This window comes from Myotis lucifugus, unplaced genomic scaffold (assembly GCF_000147115.1).
Source record: "Myotis lucifugus unplaced genomic scaffold, Myoluc2.0 scaffold_149, whole genome shotgun sequence".
NCBI classification, from domain to species: Eukaryota; Metazoa; Chordata; class Mammalia; order Chiroptera; family Vespertilionidae; genus Myotis; species Myotis lucifugus.
The window spans coordinates 755,844-773,109 of NW_005871197.1; positions in this window are offsets into that span (position 1 = coordinate 755,844).

The window sequence follows — 17,266 nt, forward strand, 5'->3', positions numbered from 1 at the left end:
TTAGAAGTAAATTTCTCTCTAATCCAAATTGGTTAAAATTTTTTATAAAACAGTATGTTTTATTTTTCTCCAAAAGGTAAGTCTAGTCATTAAATCCAAAATGTTTGCTAATTTCCATTAAAGAGCACATCACAGGAATAAGTGTAATGGTTTAGTGATCTGATATCAAACAAATGCTCTCTTTTTCTTTAAGATCTAAAATATGAACTTGAAACATTTACATAACAACTGTTGCAGGGGTTTTGTTATTTTTGTTTGTTTTATTTTTGCAATATGGAAATGTTTATCTCAAGAGAAGATGAAACTAAGTTAGATATTTATATTCTTATCCAACTAAAATAAAATGAAAGAAACAAAAGAGAATCAAAAACCTCTGCTAGCTTCCTGTTTTATTTTGTTTGGGTATTCTTGTTAAAGTGCATTTTCTTGGCTTTAAAATCAAACAAAAGTCTTACCACCTGTATTTAGTTAAATAAGACAACTACACATCAAGTACAAGTTTCTTTGAATTTTACTGTTAAAGAGAATTAGCAAGTCATTTTCTTCATCTTATTGCTATGTATTTTAAAAGATTAATTAAATGCTAAGACAAAATTACATAAAATAAAATGTGAAGATGATCTTCTGCACTCTGGGATCAAATTAATTTCAGTTGTTACTGTCAAAAACAAATGAAAATTTAAGTAACAGATTTTATTGACACTTGATGCTTCCAAGAGTCAAGCACTCAATACATTAAATTATTTGTATTACTCACTCCTTGAGGGGCATAATCCTGTTTAATGATATAAACCTCCACTGTCTTACATTGAGCTTAATGCAAGAGATTGATAAAAATCATTGATATATCTTCTTTAATTTAATTAGAGGTTTCTACTATTATAGTTCTCTAGTCAACAGAACATAGTGTATCAATTACTTCTAGCTAGGCTCCAAAAAGGGAGTCATATACATTGGAAAAAGGTTAAGCATTACTGATAAATCCGAAATTTTTGGAATACATTTTTTAAACTTATAAATGACCAATGAGTCTGTTCTCACACTACAATTTCAGTTTGTGTAAGAATCTTGACTCCTGACCAATGACCTACTTTTTTTTCTCCTTCTCAGCAGCTGAAACAATCTTCTAGGAAAATTTTCCAGACTTTACTTCTATTTTTCCAAAGCAGTCATGACATTAATTTTGGATTCAAGAATTTATGCCTCTTTGATCAGCTTCTGATTTAATTTACTGTTGTTGACAGCATTCATAAGCTCATCTTTCAAGTCAGTTTTGCCTAAGTATTTCCTAGTTAAAAACAGTTTTTAAGTTTCAACATAATGAGAAACTTTTCAGAAAACTAAGTCTTTCTTCTGTTTCTTTTGCTCTTTTTTCCTCTCTCTATACCATCATTTGTTATTGAATTTTTTGGGGACACATTAATAAAAGTATATAACTTTCAGGAACACAATGTTATAATAGTTCATCTGTAAATTGTATTTTGTGTTCAATGCACCCCAAGTCAAATCTCCTTCCATCATCATTTATCTCCCCTTTACCCTTGTCTACCTCCCCTCATCCTCCTTTCTCTCTGGTAATCACCCTACTGTTGTTTCTATGTGTTTTTCCTTTTTTGCTTAATTCCTTCGCCTTTTTCACCCAGCCCCCAAGCCAGTCCTCCCTCAGACAGCTGTAAGTCTGTTCTCTGTATCTGTAAGTCTGTTTGTTATTTCGCTTATTAGTTTATCTTGTTCATTAGATTCCATATATAAGTGAAATCATATGATACTTTTCTTTCTCTGACTGGCTTATTTCACTTAGCATAAGACTCTCCAGGTCCATCCATATTGTCCCAAAAGGTAACATTTCCTTCTTTTTTATGGCTGAATAGTATTCCATTGTGTAGAATTACCACTGTGTTTTATTCATTCATGTCCTGGTAGGCACTTGGGCTGCTTCCAAATCTTGGCTATTGTAATAAATCTTCAATGAGCATAGGGGTGCATATAATCTTTCAAATTAATGTTTCAGCTTCTTTGGATAAATTCCAAAAGTGGAATCACTGCATCATAAGGCAGGTCCACTTTAAATTTTTTGAGGTAATAAAGACCGTTTTCCACAGTGGCTGCACCAATCTGCATGCCCACCAGCAATGCAGGAGGATTACCTTTTCTCCATATCCTTGTCAACACTTGTTTTTTGCTGATTTATTGATGACAGCCAGTCTGATAGGTGTGAGTGTTATGTCACTGTAGTTGTACTTTGTATTTTTCTGATAATAAGTGACATTGAGCATCTTTCCATATATTTATTGCCATCTGTACATCCTCTTTGAAGAAGTATCTTTTCAGTTCCTTTGCCCATTTTTTAATTGGGTTGTTTGTCTTCCTGGTGTTGAGTTGTATAAGTTCTTTATAAATTTTGGATATTAACCCACATAAGATGTATCAAGGGCAAATATGTCCCAAAATGTAGGGGGTTATCTTTTCATTTGATTTCCTTTGCTGTGCAAAAAGTTTTAATTTGATGTAATCCGATTTTTTTTCTTTTGTTTTTGTTGTCTGAGGAGACATTTCAGAGAAAAAAAAATTCTGTGAGAAATGTTTGAGATTTTACTGCCTATGTTTTCTTCTAGGTTTCTTTTTTACAGTTTTAAGTCTAATATTTAAGTCTTTAGTCCATTTTGAGTTGATTCTTGTGTATGGTGTAAGAAGATGGTCTATTTTCCTTGTTTTTCCCCATGTATCTGTCCAATTTTCCCAACACCATTTATTTAACAGACTGTCTTTACACCTCATTGTATCTTTTGCCTCCTTGTCAAATTTTAATTGACCATAAGGCATGAGTTTATTTCTGGGCTCTCTATTCTGTTCCATTAATCTATACATCTGTTTTTATGCCAATACCATTCTGTTTTGATTACTATGTCCCAGTAGTATAATTTGATAACAGGTAATTTGATTCCTTCAACTTTGTTTTGTTTTTCTTTCCTCTTCAACATTGCTGTGGCTATTTGGGGTCTTTGTTTTTTGGGATATTTGTTCAAGTTCTGTGAAGTATACTATTGGTATCTTGATAGGAATTGGATTGATCTACAAATTACTTTGGGTAGTATGGACATTTTAATTATGTTAATTATTCCTATCTACAAACATATTATATGCTCCCACTTATTTGTATGTTCTTCAATTTTTTTCCTCAGTATCTTATAATTTTTTGAGTACTGGTATTTACTTCCTTAGTTAAATTCAATTCTAGGTATTTTATTTTTTAATGCTATTATAAATAGAATTGTTTTCTTAGTTTCCCCTTCTTATAATTCATTATTGGTGTCTAAAAATATACCTGATTTCTGGATATTTGTTTTGTGTCATGCTACTTTACTGAATTCTTTGATTAGTTCTAATAGATTTTGGTGGTATCATTAGGGTTCTCTATATACATTATCATGCCATCTGCAAATAATGACAGTTTTCCTCCTTTCTTTTCAATTTGAGTGCTTTTTATTTACTCTTCTTGTCTGATTGCTGTGGCTAGATCCTCTAGTACAAGGTTGAGTAAGAGTGGTGAAAGTGTACATTCCTGCCTTTTTTTGTAATCTTAGAGGAAACATAGTTTTTGCACATTGTGTATGATGTTCACTGTAGGTTTGTCTCATATGGTCTTTATTACATTGAGGTATGTGTCCTTTATTTTCCAATTTTCTGAGAGTTTTTATCATATGAATGCAGGATTTTATCAAATGCTTTTTCTGCATTTATTGACATGAACATGTAATTTTTATTCTTCATTTTGTTTATGTGGTGTATCTCATTTATTGACCTGTGGATATTGTACCCACCTTGCATTCCAGGGGTAAATCACTTTTGACCAAGGTGTATGGTATTTTTACTATTTGCTGGATCCAGTTTGCTAATTTTTTTGTTGAGAATTTTAGCATTTATGTTCATCAGGGATATGGGCCTATAATTTTCTTTCTTTGCAAGGACAATGAAGAGAACTACAAAATAATAAAGAAAAAAAAGCCAACAAGAAGATCTAAGCTTTGTAAATATTTAAGTACCCAACATAGGAGCGCCTAAATTTATAAAGCAAATCTGGATGGACATAAAGAGAGAGATTAACGGAGAAACCAAGATGGCGTCATAGGTAAACACCCGAAATTGCTGCCTCCGACAACAACTTCAAAAACACAATGAAAAGACAAAACGGACATCATCCAGAACTACAGGAAGGCTGGCTGAGTGGAAATTCTACAACTAGAAGGAAAGAGAAAAGCACACTTTGACCCAGAGGAGCTGCGGAAGTACAGTGCAGAGGTACAAGGCTCGAGCACACGCTCGCGGAAAGGGGCGGGCACCTGAGGATGCCAGCTGTCCTTTTGAATCTGGAGGGAGTCACAAGCTCCCAACTGTTCTGAACTAAAGTTCTGGGAGGTCCCTGGGGACCCAGAACTCATACGGGGAGAAACTGGACTGTCTGGCAGCAGGCAGAACTCAGAACTTGAGGGCAGCTTTCCCTCAGAGGTGTTGGCAGCAATTACCTGGACACTGAGATGCGCCGACCCTTAGGGCAGGGCTGAGGAGCAGCCATAGCTGCTTGCTCTGCCCTGTTGCTTCCGAGACCCCGCCCCACCCAGGCTGCAGCAGAAGCTTTTGCATATGAATGCCCTGGCCCTTTGCAATCTGAAAAGTACCTAACAAACTGCAGCTGGGCCAGACAGACCCAGAACTTCCAAGAGAAGATCCAAGGCCCCACAGCAGCTTGCATTGCTTCACAGCTGGGTCTCATCTGGGCACCTCCAAACCCCCCAAAAAAGGAAGGGGAATCTGCAGATCTCTTTGTAGCGCCTGCTGGGTAGCCTTATGCAGAGGCTAAATTAGCACCTCCTTAGAAACAAGAGCCAGTGTACCCAGTGGTTAGAGTGGGACCATCCAGATTACAACTCCTCAGATCCATAAGGAACACACTCAGGAGGCAGACTCAGTGAGCACCAAAGCCCTACTGAAGCAAGTCTTGCCCCAGAAGGGTGTCTTCAGCACAGAAGTTCTCCCACTGCAGACACAGCTGATTCTCACAGCCAATTGGCCTGGAGGTCAATTCCTCCCAGTGATAACTACAACAATCAAGCCTTAACTACAACAAGACTGTACACACAGCCCACAAAGGGGTGCACCAAGAGTGTCAACCTCAGGTAATTGGGGAGACTGAGCCACTAGGCCCTATAGGACACCTAGCACACAAAGCCACTCTACCAAAACAGGGAAGCATAAAAAATGCAGAGACAAAGAAACAGATCACAAATGGCAGAAATGGAGAAAAGCAAATGACTGGATATAGACTTCAAAACCACGTTTATAAGGTTTTCCAAGAATTTTATGGAAACCGCGGATAAATTTAGTGAGACCCTGGAGGATATGAAAAAAGAACAACTAGAAATTAAGCATACACTGACTGAAATAAAGAATAATATACAGACTCCCTACAGCAGACCAGAGGATCCCAAAAATAAAGTCAAAGATTTGAAATATGAAGAAACAAAAAATATCCAACCGGAAAAGCAAAAAGAAAAAAGAATCCAAAAATACAAAGATAGTGTAAGAAGCCTCTGGAACAACTTCAAGCATACCAACATCCGAATTATAGGGGTGCCAGAAGAAGAGAGAGGGCAAGATATTGAAAACCTATTTGAAGAAATAATGACAGAAAACTTCCCCTACCTGGTGAAAGAAATAGACTTACAAGTCCAGGAAGCGCAAAGAACTCCAAACAAAAGGAATCCAAAGAGGACCACACCAAGACACATCATAATTAAAATGCCAAGATCAAAAGACAAAGAGAGAATCCTAAAAGCAGCAAGAGAAAGAAAATCAGTTACCTACAAGGGAGTACCCATACGAATGTCAGCTGATTTCTCAACAGAAACTTTGCAGGCCAGAAGGGAGTGGCAAGAAATATTCAAAGTGATGAATAGCAAGAACCTACAACCAAGATTACTTTATCCAGCAAAGCTATCATTCAGAAATGAAGGTCAGATAAAGAGCTTCACAGATAAGGAAAAGCTAAAGGAGTTCATCACCACCAAACCAGTATTATATGAAATGCTGAAAGGTATTCTTTAAGAAGAGGAAGAAGAAAAAGGTAAAGATACAAATTATGAACAACAAATACACATCTATCAACAAGTGAATCTAAAAATCAAGCGAATAAATAATCTGATGAACAGTATGAACTGGTGATTATAATAGAATCAGGGACATAGAAAGGGAATGGACTGACTATTCTTGGGGAGGAAAAGGGTGTGGGGGATGCAGGAAGAGATTGGGCAATAATCGTGCACCTATGGATGAGGACAGTGGGGGGGGGGGGAGAGCAGAGGGTGAGGTGGGAACTAGGTGGAGGGGAGGTATGGTGGGAAAATAGAAGAACCAATGTAATAATCTGAACAATAAAGATTTAATAATAATATTAAAAAAAGAAAGAGATTAACAATAATACAGTAATACTAGGGGATTTTCACACCTCATTGATATCAATGCATACATTTACCAGACAGAAAATAAGCAAGGAAACAGCAGCCTTAAATTACACACTAGAGTCAATGTATTTAATGTATGTATTCAAAGCATTTCACCCCCCAAACAGCAGAATATACATTCTTTTTAAATAAACATGGAAATTTTCTAGGATAGACCATGTTAGGCCACAAAACAAGTCTCAATAAATTAAAGAAAGTTGTAATCATATTAAGCATCTTTTCTGATCACAATGGTATAAAATTAGACATCAATCAAAAGAAAAAAATGAAAAGCACACAAAGGCATAAAGGTCAAATAGCATGTTACTAAACAATGAATGTATTAACAAGGAGATAAAGGAAGAAATCAAAAGATACTATGAAACAAATGAAAATGAGAACACAACAACCCAAAATCTATAGGAAACAGCAAAAGCAGTCCTGAGAGGAAAATTCATAGCATTATTGACCTATCTCAAGAAACAAGTAATATCTCAAATGAACAATCTAGCTTTACACTTAAAGGAACATGAAAAATAAAAATAAACACCACCCAAAGTAAGTAGAAGGGAGGAAATAATAAAAATCAGAGTAGAAATCAATGAGGGAGTCTAAAAAAATACAAAAGATCAATGAAACCAAAAGCTGGTCCTTTGAAAAGATAAAGATCAACAAACCTTTAACCAAACTTATCAAGAAAAAAAGAGAGAAGGCTGAAATAAATAAAATCAGAAATGAAAGAGAACTGACACAAAAAATAAATAAATAAATGTTGTAAAAATATTACAAACATCTATATGCCAACAAAAAGGAAATTCTATATGAAATGGATAAATTCCTAGAAAAATACAATCTTCTCAAACTGAATCAGTAAGAATGAGAGAATCTGAATAGACAGATCACAACTAGTGAAATTAAAGCAGTAAAAAACTCCCCCCTAAAACAAAGACAACTCCCAACAAACAAGAGTCCTGAACCAGAAAGCTTCATAGGTGGATTTTACCAAATAGTCAAAGAAGAACTAATATCTAGTCTTCTCAGACTATTCCAAAAAATTCAAGAGGAAGGAAGACTCCCAAGCTCATTTTATGGGGCCAGCATCATCCTAATTTCGAAACCAGAAAAAGACACTACAAACAAAAACATATAGGTCAATTTTCCTGTATCATAATTTTATATTACTATTTCTGCCATGGTCATTTATTTAGGTGTATATCAGCCTTAACCTCTTTCTACCTATCATTTCTAGTATCAATTAAAATTATTAGATAAATGAATGTCACAGAAAATTATCAATAGATTACTTATTACTTTTTTGGTGACTGTTATAGTCTACATAATATTCTAAGTGCTATATACAGTGATATATATAAAGATTTATTTCATGCATTTCCAATTAGGTTCTTACATCTAATAGCTTTTTAAAATATCTGCACACAAAACAAGCTATTTAATTATTTCTCAGACTACATAGTCTTTAAAATGGTTGAAATTATATTTCAGACTTAGCAGAAATTTCCCTATCCCTGATGCTGGCTTGTACAACAATAAGTAAAATATATTTGTTGATTTTAGTTAGTACAAATGCAGGTTTTCAAGAAGCAGTCAGACAAGGGGTCTGGGGGGTACTTTAACCTGATAATTTAAGATCTAGGTTTCTCCAGTTCCATCTATTTCTGCCTATTACCCAGCAGCCAACTGAGTATATCGTTTATTAGTGTGACTGAGCCATGTACTTAGGTTTTGCCCTCTACTTTTAACCTTATACTCATTTACCAATACAGATTTTTCTCCTTGAGGGGGAGAATTGACAGTAAACATTGTAAGATTTATATAGCTGACACCACCATCTGCATCATCATAACTCCAAAGCTGCAATTTAAAGGTCACTGTATCACAGTAATAAGGTGGAAAGGAGAAGATGATAGCAATTTATATTGTTTAAAATTGTTCTGTTGTTAATTTAATATAAATTACCATCTACTGCTACAGTGAATGCATTTTAAACTACACACATTCTTGACTTTAGCATGTAAAATGTAAATCCCAGACTTAAAGAGACCGCAGAAATCAGAAAAAAATAGACATCAAGAACAAATTTAGACATGTCACTAAGAATAGACTGATAATACCTATCCCATAAATTAACTAAGATTAATGGCTAAGTCAGGGGCTCAATTACTATCTGGCTATCAACACTGTTGGAAAGACAGACGTAGTTCAACTTGTAATTCCTATCCAGTTAATTTTCCATCATACTGAAAAATCCCTCCTTGTATAAACATTGATGTAAACACAGTAGCCCTAAGCAAAATTTTGAGGCAGGTAAAACATTGTAGGTACGTTGTTACAAGTTGTACTAGAATATTTTTCCTTGAACCATATGTATTTTTCTATCAATTAACTCAGTTTAATGTTGTAGAACAGTGGTTGTCAGCTTTTACTCAGATTATTTTGGGTCAGGGCCTCTATATTAACATTTCTAATGACTACTCAGCTAAGGATGAGACTGCTTATTCAGGACCTGGACCACACTGGTGAGAATATCAGTAGCATAATTAGTGAAAAATAGGACTTTGCACTCATAAAGGTTATAATATGCAAAGTATAAATGGGCTTATAAGAATGGTATTTAACTTAGATTTCATAATGTTAGAAAACAATGATAACTAACACAACCCACATTTTTAAGGAGAGAAAACTGGTGCTGGAAAAGTTTGGTCCATTTGTTCATGGCTAAAATGGATGTACTTTTTTGGTCTGTTTATTTGTTTTATTTGTCCGGTTTTTCCCGGTGTTCCACACTAGAAAAGAACTGAAAAGCCACTGTTGGTTAGGAAGAATTCTTTCTTTCTTTCTTTCTTTCTTTCTTTCTTTCTTTCTTTCTTTCTTTCTTTCTTTCTTTCTTTCTTTCTTTCTTTCTTTCTTTCTTTCTTTCTTTCTTTATTTTCCTAAGTATTGGCCCCTTTATTTTTTTTAATTAAATCTTTATTGTTCAGATTATTACATTGGTTCCTCTTTTTTCCCCCCATAACTCTCCTCCACTCAATCTTTATTGTTCAGATTATTACATTGGTTCCTCTTTTTTCCCCCCATAACTCTCCTCCACTCAGTTCCCACCCCACCCTCAGCCCTCACTCCCCACCCACTGTCCTCATCCATAGGTGCACGGTTATTGTCCAATCTCTTCCCACACCCCCTACACTTCTCCCCCGCCCCCCAAGAATAGTCAGTCCATTCCCATTCTATGTCCCTGATTCTATTATAATCACCAGTTCATTCTGTTCATCAGATTATTTATTCACTTGATTCTTAGATTCACTTGTTGATAGATGTGTATTTGTCATTCATAATTTGTATCTTTACCTTTTTCTTCTTCTTCCTCTTCTTAAAGGATACCTTTCAGCATTTCATATAATACTGGTTTGGTGGTGATGAACTCCTTTAGCTTTTTCTTATCTGTGAAGCTCTTTATCTGGCCTTCACTTCTGAATGATAGCTTTGCTGGATAAAGTAGTCTTGGTTATAGGTTCTTAGTATTCATCACTTTGAATATTTCTTGCCACTCCCTTCTGGCCTGCAAAGTTTCTGTTGAGAAATCAGCTGACATTCCTATGGGTACTCCCTTGTAGGTAAGGTCTCTTTAACTCTTTGGTCTCCGTTTCTCTTGCCGCTTTTAGGATTCTCTCTTTGTCTTTTGCTCTTGGCATTTTAATTATGATGTGTCTTGGTGTGGTCCTCTTTGGATTCCTTTTGTTTGGGGTTCTCTGCGCTTCCTGGACTTGTAAGTCTATTTCTTTCACCAGGTAGGGGAAGTTTTCTGTCATTATTTCTTCAAATAGGTTATCAATATCTTGCCCTCTCTCTTCTTCTGGCACCCCTATAATTCAGATGTTGGTACACTTGAAGCTGTTCCAGAGGCTCCTTACACTATCTTTGTATTTTTGGATTCTTTTTTCATTTTGCTTTTCCGGTTGGGTGTTTTTTGCTTCTTTGTATTTCAAATCTTTGACTTGATTCTTGTGATCCTCTGGTCTGCTGTTGGGAGTCTGTATAATATTCTTTATTTCAGTCAGTGCATGCTTAATTTCTAGTTGGTTCTTTATCACAACATCAAGGGTTTCACTAGATTTCTTGAAGATATCACTACATTTATCGGCGGTCTCACCAGTCTTTTCGAGGGCCTTACTAAATTTATCGGCGGCTTCTAGACAGTTCTTTAAAGACCTTAAAAGTGTGGTTTTGAACTCTATATCCAGCAGTTTGCTTTCCTCCATTTCTGTCGTTTGAGTCCTGTTTCTTTGTCTTGGCATTGTTTATGCTTCGCTGTGTCGATAGAGTGCCTTTCTGTGCTAAGTGTCCCAATTACCTGAGGTAGACACTCTTGGTGCACCCCCTTGTGGGCTTTGTGCACATTCTTGTTGTAATTAAGCCTTGATTGTTGTAGTTATCACTGGGAGGAATTGAGCTCCAGGCCAATTGGCTGTGAGAATCAGCTGTGTCTGCAGTGGGAGAACTTCTGTGCTTGAGACACCCCTCTGGGGCAAGACTTGCTTCAATGGGGCTTTGATGCTCACTGAGTCTGCCCCCTGAGTGTGTCTTTTATGGTTCCATGGAGCTGCAAACTGGATGGTCCCACTCTGACCTCTGGGCTTCCTGGCTACTGGATCTCTAGGGAGGTGCTAATCTAGCCTTTGCCTGCGGCTATGCAGCAAAAGCCTCCCTGCAGGGCTTGGGCTGGGCAGGTCCCAGGGGATCAACAGGGCGGGGTTAGCAGTTATGGTTGCTCTCAGTCTTGCCCTCAGAGGCTCTGCTTTTCAGTGTCCTGGTAATCGCTGCAAGCCCCTTGGAGAGAAAGCTGCCCAAGGTTCTGACTGATGTCAGACAGTCCCGCTTCTCCCGTATGAGTCTGGGTCCCTAGAGACTTGCCTGGAACTGGAGCTCAGAGCCTGAGACTCCCTCCCGATTGAAAATGACAACCAAGCCCTCAGCCGCCCGCTCTGCATGCACTCCACACCTTAGTATTTTACTTCCGCACTGCGCCTCCTCTGAGTCTCGGTATGCTTTTCTCTTTCCTTCTAGTTGTAGAATTTCCACTCAGCCAGCCTTCCTGTGGTTCTGGATGATGTCCATTCCATCTTTTAGTTGTATTTTTGAAGTGGTTGTTGGAGGCAGCAATCTTCGTTGTTTACCTATGTCGCCATCTTGGTTTCTCGAGGAAGAATTATTTAATTAAGACAAGCCATTAAAGGAAAGACGCATCATTCAGAAAATATTATTCAGGCATCTAAATAACCCTTTTGGCGTCAGGGAGAAGAAAATTTAATCTCAAAGTCACACTTCACACAAAAACAGATTTCAGATGGCTCAAATATTTAATTTAAAAAGTATATCAGTTCTAATAATATTATTAAAAGTAAGTCAATATATTTATAAAATAATCTTTATAATTTATAAAATAGTACTTTCCTTAGTTATGACTGAAATTCCAAAGTTCTGAGAAAACTGATAAACAAAAATGTTTTAAAATGTACAGAAGTAACATCAATGGACTTTACTGTATAAAGAGCCTGTGAAAAATGAGTAAGAAATATACTAAAACACATTAGAAAGTTGAGTAAAATACATGACTTGAAATATGCATGGAAAGTAACAAAAATGAATATTAAACGTATGAAAAGATGATCAATTTCACTCATGGTAATGTAAATTAAAACTAAAATCAAGACCCAAACTTCTCTATCAAATTGGCAAGAAGCAAAGTGTTTTATTAAATACTATACTGGCAGAGACTTTGGGGAATTAGTGGGAGTGTGAATTAGTACAAACTCCACTCTATGTAGAAAATATCAAGCATGTAAATGTACATTTCCTTTGACAATTTAACTTCTAGTAATTTTATTATAGACATACTCAATTTTATGAAATGGGATATGGTCAATAGTATGCATTGTGACATTGTTTGGAATAATTAAACAAAACCTCTATCATAAACTTGCTCATATAAATTTTAGTACTCATGCACAATGAACTGCACACCAATTATTAGGAAAAAGAGAAGAAACAAGAAAAGGACTAAGAAGGAATAAATAATAAGAATGTACACCTATGAAGAAACACAATATCTCAGCTTTCCAACAAATACTATATATTTTTTAATTAGGCCATGACCTTGGATTAAGGCAGGTCTCAGAGCCATCTAGTTTCATCAAATACTGATTTTTCCTCATCACTACCCATCTAATTGTAAAAAATGGATTCTCATTTAAAGCCAGAAGGATTAGGGGTAGGGGTTTTCATGATTAGGATGACCCTACAGCTATTGTTTAAACTGGACCCCATTTGAGAATGTAAGATAACTAACAAAACTCATGGAAACAGACTGTAAATGTAATAAATGAGCATCCTACTTAGGAACAGACCATTGAAAAGGAAGAGGTCCCTATAAAACAGGAAAATGGGATTAGATGGGTTGATGTAATGTTACTAGGTATGTCATGGAGGTTATACAGAGGTAGAAGGGGGTTAAATTGAAAAACAAAACACCAAAAAACAAAACAAAACAAGGTAATGTCGCTCCTCATCATATGCCAAGTTTGACAACTGATGTCTTGTGCCTTTGCTTCCCTTATATGTGTTTATATTGGAAAATTAGAGATGCTGTGAGATACCTCTATGGATTTGACATGAATTTCAAGGGTCTAATTTGGAAGTACAAAACTGAACACTGTTTCCTTTTCTTTGCATTCCTATTATAAGGAACCTATTTCATCTCAAGGCCATAAGTATGTCCCTGAATAGAGAATCAATATAAGGACTTTTGGAGAAGATAAATGTTTCAAGACAATAGCTTTCTATATTTATGCATACAAAAAAGTATAAAAATATAGCCAGCATGAAACCATTTATTAATATTAATATTGGTTCATTGTCATAATTTGATGATGCTTCTCTTGGGATTTGATTCTGGTTTAGTGCCAAACATGTGAGCATTCATTTCATTCGCGCTACTAATCAGGAATGGAAGATCCTAGACCTCTCTTATTTTTATTACTTTTATTCACAAAATATTCTGTGGCTTTTATTGCCAAAATTATAATTGCATTTCTTCTTTCTATGCCAATGGTAACAAGGTACATTTGCGAATATCCATTCCATACTAACTACTTCTGCTTATAACTTAAAGTTTTTAAAATCCTGACTCTTCTGATCCTTGCCTCCACTGAAAGAAATCTTGCTCGGTTCTTAGAAACTGCTTCCACTTCAATTCTGTCAGATAAGTTCACTTGTTTTCCCAAGTTTCATGTATGGGTGGTTTGACATTCGTCTGGACTCTTACTAAAAAGTTTAAACTTATTATTTCCCACACGCATTTGGGTCTCACGATAACCTGCTCCAGTACCCACTGTCTCTCATCATCGCTGTAATCTACTGACACTTAGCAACACTCCCCAGAATTAACTGAAACCCTGGGCACCCAGCTCATTATTTCTGTTTTGCTTACAGTTACAATATTCTCTTGCTGATGTCACTGTTTATGTAAATGACCGATACAAAACCAGTATCTCAGAATTTGTGATTATTTTCAAACCTATCCATCTTTCACAATATTTCTTGGTAACTTTCTCTAACCAAGGCACCATCTTAGATGCTGCCACTATTTGCAGCTGCTCTGTCTAAAATAAACTTTGATTTTTTTCTTGTTTAACCAACATTTTATTATTCTACATTTGTTTCTAGGGTTTGTGTGTTTATGATTATAAATAATACAAAAATTAACATAAATTTCTGAATTTTGTTTGTATATTTTTTTCTTTATTGATTAAGGTATTACATATGTGTCCTAATCCCCCTTTGGCCCCCAACCCCCCAACCATGCCCTCACCCCCCTGGTGTCTATGTCCATTGGTTAGGCTTATATGCATGCATACAAGTCCTTTGGTTGATCTCACCCCCTTACCCCACCCTCCCCTACCTTCCCTCTGAGGTTTGACAGTCTGATCGATGCTTCTCTGTCTCTGGATCTGTTTTCGTTCATCAGTTTATGTTGTTCATTATATTCCACAAATGAGTGAGATCATGTGATATTTTTCTTTCTCTGACTGACTTATTTCGCTTAGCATAATGCTCTCCAGTTCCATCCATGCTGCTGCAGATGTATAAACTTTGATTTAACTCTATCATTTCTTTTTCTAATCATAACTCCAATTTTCTTAGCTCACCCTTATTTCAAACATCTGTTTGACACCAATCCTTCCATTACTTTACCATTCCATAAGCCTCACATAATTTTTAAATTATTTTATTTGCTTTATTATTAATTTTTTTAAAAAACCATAGCAAGGATCCAGTGGTGGGTCTGTTCTCATTTCTCTGAACCAAATCTTACATTGTGTGCTCCGAAGTTATCTACAATAACCCTAAACTCTGAACTATATTAATAATTTATTCTAAAGGTCAGTTTTATTTCCAAAATTAAAATAAGCTGTTTTGTTTTTCTTTACTCATAACCAAGAAATCATGAATAATATAAATCTCAATAATGGTTCTTCATATTTGTATGTTTTCATTTTAACTCTTTAAATTTAAGTTTTTATTTGGTGTGTGCGTGTGTGTGCGTGTGTGTGTGTGTGTGTGTGCAACCATAGTGCAAAACATTTTTAAAAATTTATAAAATAAAACATACAATATAATATTATGATTCTTCAAGCATATCTGCGAAATGCTGTAGTAAGGTGATAGCAAGAGGAATGTTTTCTGATTGGCATACTCACAGCAATCTTCAAAGAATAGCTTAAATTTTTGCCGGAACTTGAATTTGAGAGAATAATTAAAATATTTGTAAGAAAAAAACTGTAAACAAAATCAGATAAATAGAGAAGCCAAGAACATTCCTAGAATGTTGAATCCTGCCAAGTGGTCTTTGCAAAGTAACAGCCGTGACTGTATAGGAGGCAGTCTTTGACTCATCCACTAAAAGTGACTGGATATGGAGTCTTCACTCTAAACCAATGGTTCCCAACATGGGCACACACCCCATAGGAGGGCAATTTGATTTTTAAGGGCAGCAATTGAAGAATGAGTTATTAACAGTGAATTTTTTGCATTTCTTATGGTTCTAGGGGCCTCGTATGCAGTATATAAATATATATTGTGACATATTTATGCATTTCAGTTCTCTATTAGATGTTTTGAAACTTTATTTGCTATTTTTATATCACTTCATATTATTATTATTATTTTTTAACAATTTCATAGTGATTTCTTCCTCAGTACTTCAACTGTCCTATCATTCTTTTCTTTTTAATGGATGCCATGTTCTTTGGAAGCGTATTTGGACCAAGTTAATGGCCTTTTAGGCTTCCTCCACTTGAACAGGAGTTCACTTTTTGAATAATAAGAATTATATGTTACAGGGGGATCATCGGGATTTTCCAGTTGCTTAAGTGGGTTATGGCCAAAACAAAGGTTGGAAACCACTGCTCTAACCTCTTGCTTTTTACTTTCGAATGTTGACATCTGTAAGCTTCACTGGGAAAGCTCTTAGGGTGTTTGAAGTTAAATAATTAGAGGGCAGGTGGCAGCTAATGATGAGGCTCCAAATAAAGGTTGGAGTTAAACTGGACAAAGCCTTAAACCTGTCTCAGGATTTTATCCTGCAGAAGGAGAGGTCTATCTTTCAGGGGGAAACATTATACCTGGTATACCAGATGCTCTCTGGCCAACACCCAGAAAGACTATCACATTCTTGAGCTGTGTGCTATATTTATAATATAATGTAATATAAAAAAGTCTAAAATAGCATTAACTGTCCAGGCTTGCATATCACATACCTAGTTAACACAGATCACACAGGAAGTAAAGATACTTGGACATTTCTTATTTTAAAATTTGTTTTCATCATTATGTACTTATGTAGTTTAGGTTTATTTCCACAGAAATCTAATTTTATCCTCATTACATTTAGTTTCTGATTTTCACCTTACCCAAGACTAATTAATTCAGTCAGATTAATTTATACAATATTTATTTATTCAATAAACATCTACTAAGACCTAGAGACAGTTATAGACACTGGTCTTTTGATATAACTTTTCCACCCTCCTAAATTGTGAAACTTATCTTTTCCTTTGATTGAGATTAGCAGGAGACAATTCCTGTCATTATAATCTTGGTATCTACAACTTCTAAGCTCTTCTGCATATCCTGAGTTCTAGAAAAATTAATTGATGGTGTCAGAATTCAACTCAAAACCTTTTAACTGTTTTTCAGGTTTTAATGCCTTGTACTTGTTTTCAAAGGGAATGTGTCCTTCAAATATCTTCTAGCCTTATAGCTGCCTATGTGATATTTTAATTTCAAACTGTTCTACTTTCAACCATCCGATATATGGTTTGTTTTCCATCTCTGTGTCTTTGATTCTTGCTATGCTCTTTATTTACTTTTATTTATTTATTTTTAAAATTGATTTTAGAGAGAGAGAAAGGGAGAGGGAGAGATAAACAGAAAAATTAGCTGCCTCCTGCACATCCCCTACTGGGGACTGAGCCTGCAATTGGGCATGTGCTGTAACTGGGAATCAAATTGGCGGCCTCTTGGTGCATGGGTTGATGCTCAACAACTGAGCCACACCAGTGCAGCATATGCTCTCTATTTATAGTCATTGTTATCCACTTCCTATTTCAGTCTTTGTTCATAATCTACCACCCCATGAATGTCCTGCTTAATTATCAGAACTAGAAGTGATTTTACCCTACTTTTATATGTTA